Here is a 5,094-nt window from a genome sequence, read left to right on the forward strand (position 1 = left end):
CAGCAAGAAAACAGTGGGCAATATTCCTGTCGGTGCACTTTGCGATCAACTGCGGCTTTGATTTACGGTTTTGATTTACTGTGAAGCAATGCATGTTATGAAATCTAACTTGACGTTTCGTATCTGGCAACATACATTTTCAAAAGTAACCTTCATTATATGAAAATTTTTATATTTCAAAACAAATTGAGAGCGATCTGTAATAAAGTGACAATTGTCATTTAAGGTCGGATTCAATTCCTGTGTAAACAAGGTTTCGTTTGCAGTGGTAATCAGTTTTCCCAGATGCGAGAATTTCAAAATGATCCCATTTTGTGTTATGTCCAGTAGTCATAATATGATCAGCAATATCTGATGTGTGTTCATGCTTGGAGAGCGCTTCAAAATGTTCAGCTTTTCTATCCTGCAGTCGGTGCTTCGTTTTGCCGATGTAGAAGTCATCACAATCCCAACAACTTGCCTTGTAAACAACTTTCGATCTGTGGGAACGATTCAAGCGATCTTTGTAGGGAAAGAAAGATTTGATTCGCCGAGTGTTAAGAAAAATAACTTTGAGATTAACGATGTAATAAAACTTATTTACGTACACAAGATTAACTATGTTATTTTTTTCTTCATCTGTCTTTTGGCCGAAAGGAAGCGTTCCTCTAGCGCTTGCTCTGCAGAGCAGTAGATGAAGATAGGAGGATCTTCGATAATTTTCCTAGAACTCTCTGGGGTGAATTCTGCTGCTGAACACAAACCTTCCAGTTCGACAATCTGATCTGATATGATGCTCTTGAGTGGGCAAATTACAAGCACTGACACCGGATGACCTTCAAGTTGCTCACTTTCGGCTCTCGCAAACACTGTAAATATCATGCTTTTCCCAAAGCCAGTGGGAAGCACGGCCAGCACATCTTCACCATTAAGTAAACTATCGCCTGTTTTTGTTCACGCTTCAAAAGAACGCTCCTTTCTCTTGTCGCCAAGAAATCTAAAGCACTTTGAATCGCTCGATCGACATTCGAGCTCATCATTTTGCCTATGGTGATAAGAGCGGTATATGAAAAATCTTAAATCTTGTGTTGATTGACAGCATGTCTGCCGACCAATCAAAAGACAGCATCCACCGGCGGACGCTGCGAAATTGTGCTACTCAAAGGGGGCTGGTTTTCGGGCAGGTGGTTTTTCTCTCTCCTTTCTGCCCCCCTCCCCTCGCTCGCTTTGTCGACCCTCAACCTGGCCCAGACCTAGCCGTGCGAATCCAAGATGGCGACCTCATTATGAATTCCGGTTTTTCGACCATCCAACCGCCTGCGTGCAGGCTATGTTAGTTGTTACATAATTTGCAGAAAGAATCATTTAAATTTATCAGTGTTAAAGTTTATCCTGTCAGTATACTAGCCCACTGTTTTTCAAATAACCAAGATATTGACCAGGGCATGCAAGGTTCATGCTTCTACCATGTATGATAATGGAAATATAAGCAATTTTTCAGTCATGTTACTTCTGACTAGCGTCTCAAACAGTGGCTGACAGGTGTAGGTAATTGTTCGTGCCTTTGGGCATGCTGTGCGAATTTTGTTGTTGTTTGTTTAGAAATAAAGAAACTTCATTTAAGCGTCGAGGTATTTAGCACTGTACTGCTAATTGGGGACACTACAAATTGGTTAAATAAATACGCAAACTGACATAACATATGTTAAAAATCCCAACTGGTTGGAGGAAAACCAGTTGTCTATTTACAGAGCGTGGCCTTGGACTTGAGAACATGGCTACCGTGAAACAAATCCAAGTGGTTAGAGCGGACCTTGAAGCCTGGCCCTCCAAATTACAAGTACGGCACCCTAACCACTAGGCCATGCCGCCTCCTCCCCGTAAAAGATATTAAAGATATTAAGTCCAGTTGCCATCCACCCTTGAGCATGAACAGAAAGACACGGACTTGGCATGACAAACACAAAAAAAATTTAAAAAAACAATGGAACTTTTCGTTTCAACAAAAGAAAATCTTGAACTGATCATGTGATCTGTAGGTTGGTATGATTTTCCTGTCAGGAGATGTTTAGCTTAACAAGAAGGTTAAATCTCCTTCATTATATATCACATTTTGCGTTGCTACATTTCGTGTTAAAGACGGTTGTTACACTTTGCGTCAGAAAGTTGTTACAATTCGTGTTAAAGAAATTGTTACATTTGCGTCTGAAGTTGTTACCTTTCGCGTTAACGTTACATTTTGCGGTGTAACAGGCTATTACATGCTCACCAAGGTTTCAATTTCATTGTGTCGTAACTTGGAGATATTTTATCTATTTCATGTTTTCGGCCCCATTCTGTCACACCTTGTGAGTCATCAGTACCTGATTTACATATTACAAAAATCTTGAATATCTCTGGAACAAGATGAAATATCACAAACAGGAAAACTCCATTCTCCTTCATTTTTAAAGGCCTTTCAAATATTTTTTTTGTCAATACCTTGTTTTTCATATCATAGGCACTTTAACTAAGCTCTAAGTAACTGAATCATTAATGCGCACTGAAGTAACCGAAACTCAAAAAAAGGCAGCAGTAGATGGACAACAACATATATACCATGTAATTGATGCTACGGGTTGACTTTATTTAATTCTTACAATTATGATTAGGTAAAGTCCAGTTGAAATGAAATACGAGATACAATGAGGGTTATAATAAAGAGATGCAGTTACACATAAGCCGCAACCATTCCTATTTTTTCGAAATGCACCTCCTTTTTTTCTGTAAAGAACAAGAAAAAGTAAGTGAAGTAAATCTAGAGAAATGCCATGAAGATGAGTGCACTGAGCCCTCACAAAGAGCAAAGTTTTTCCAACATTTTTAATCAATATAGTTAAAATCATAAAAGATACCATATTAACTAAATACATATTCGTTCATGTGTGTAGAGTATCCAACAAGGAGCCGAAGATATATTTTTTTGGCATCTGATTGGATAATGTGAATATTAAATTTGAACATGGTTTCACTTCCATAGAAATTCCGACATGTATGAGCTTTGTCTTGCAGGACTGCCTTGAAAATAATATTGTTCTGTCTGCCTTAATTATTCCTACCCAAGACATTTCCAGGGTGCAGGGTGTCCTGGAGGCCTAGAACTTCATTTCATTTTCTTCCTAAGATAAGCAAGATGGACAGGGAATAGAAATTTAGTTTTATGACTTGGCAAGCACTTTTAACCTATTCTTGGGCACAGAAAAATGTAAAATGTACCTTTTTTCCATTTTTCCATTTTCCTTCCTTGATTCCATTTTTCTTGTTCTTCAACTATTTTTGAGGTACACAAGATGTTAAATTTTTCCCTTATTGTTGTTGTTGCGGGAATTACAAAAAACTATTGCCACTACTCCTTGTAAAAAGATTGATTAATCACCTAAGAGCCAGCTATAATATGTCGTTGAGATTTACGGTTTGTTTAATTTCTTTTCATGTATATTTTAACAGTTTTTTTCTTCTAACATGTTGTGTGCAAAAAATTCACTTATGTCCAGGTTTGACCCTAATTAGATGCACGCCCAATTTTGAAATCCAACACAAAGTGTCCCTTTAAGTCTAAGCATTTGCTACCTATTTTCAACAATAAAGTAAGGGTAAAGGTTAGCGTTATTTTTAGCTCTGGGTAAATGCAGCAGTTAATCTTCACTTAAAGAGCAGCATTTGGGGGACACTTTGTGACATAAATTGTCTGTATTCTGAGACACAAGTGATGTTGAAGTTGGCTAGAAGAGCAAGGGGACACTTCGTGGCGCTTATTGAAATCCGCGTGCATCTAATTAGGGTCAGACCTGGACATATCTCAAAAAATTGGTCGTTTAGCTGGCTAGAGCTTTACTGTTTTCTTCAAACCAATGTATATGCTAGATCCGATGAAATAAAAGTCACCAATAGAAGATATATGTGCAGTGGTAAAGGAAATCGTACATGCTCTTTCTACTTCTTTAGCAATGATCTCTTCATCCAACCTCTACCAGAGAATGAAAGCAGTATGATAGGAATATAGTTTTCAAAAATTTTAGGCAGGAGATTCAGGAAATGGGGGAAAAATGTGATTTGCCTTTTCAGGTAAAGGAACCTTTCCTCGCATTTCTGGCTGAATTGCATTCTTCAGACATCGACAAACATTGAGAACTTGTCTGATTAAAAAAACCACTTGAAGTTAAAGAGCACAATTACTAAGAGTAATGATATGAAATAATATGTGCATCTATGTATGTATGTATATCCATCTCTGCATGCATGACAGCCTCCTCTGGGTTTAGTGCCCGGAACAATACCAAAGTGTAGAACATGCCCATTTAATAACTTTTGTTGATAACAAGAACTTAACCAGAAATACCTCTTTCTCCTCCTTAACAGCATTAGTACTCAGTGGGTGAGGAGTACAAGTCACAAGTTTTTTTGCAGCATCCACTATCAATCACAATCACTTCTGCTGTTTATCTGTTTATCCATGAACTTTAGACCAAATTATTACTGTAGTGCTTTGCATTGCATTCTAGTCCGATGTAGCCAAGAGATTGATTTTCAGTTATGTGTTTCATAAAATTTCTTTCGGCAACATATTGTTTCACATGTATTCACAGCATCTTTGGTAATGGATATTCAGAGTTCGTATAATTTATGATGCCTTTCCATGACTTTTTCCATTACCTTTTGAAAATTCAATGACCTAAGTTGAGCAATTGCTCTCCCACAATAGTATCAACACCATCATTTATTCTACTGAAATGAAATCTGATTCTTGGACTTGTCAGTTTATTTTTCAACTTTGGATCTTATTGCCTTTCACTCGAGTACAGCATAGTGCTTTTCCTTGACTCTCTATAACCCACACCTAAATTCCATGACTTTCCAGGCCCGGAAAAGGAAATTATAAAATTCTATGACTTTCCAGGTTTTTCATGACCCGTACAAACCCTGATATTGTTTGCTTATTGAAATTTAAGTTTTTGTGAATGACTAACAATAGGCTTCTTTGACATTAGTAATTAAATTTTACAGTCAGATAATTAACAGTTAAGGCGGTGAACAACGTATCAAGAAAAACTGTGCGTGCAGTTTAGCAGGAACAGT

The sequence above is a fragment of the Montipora capricornis genome, chromosome 3, assembly GCF_036669925.1.
Source record: "Montipora capricornis isolate CH-2021 chromosome 3, ASM3666992v2, whole genome shotgun sequence".
Classification (NCBI taxonomy): Eukaryota; Metazoa; Cnidaria; class Anthozoa; order Scleractinia; family Acroporidae; genus Montipora; species Montipora capricornis.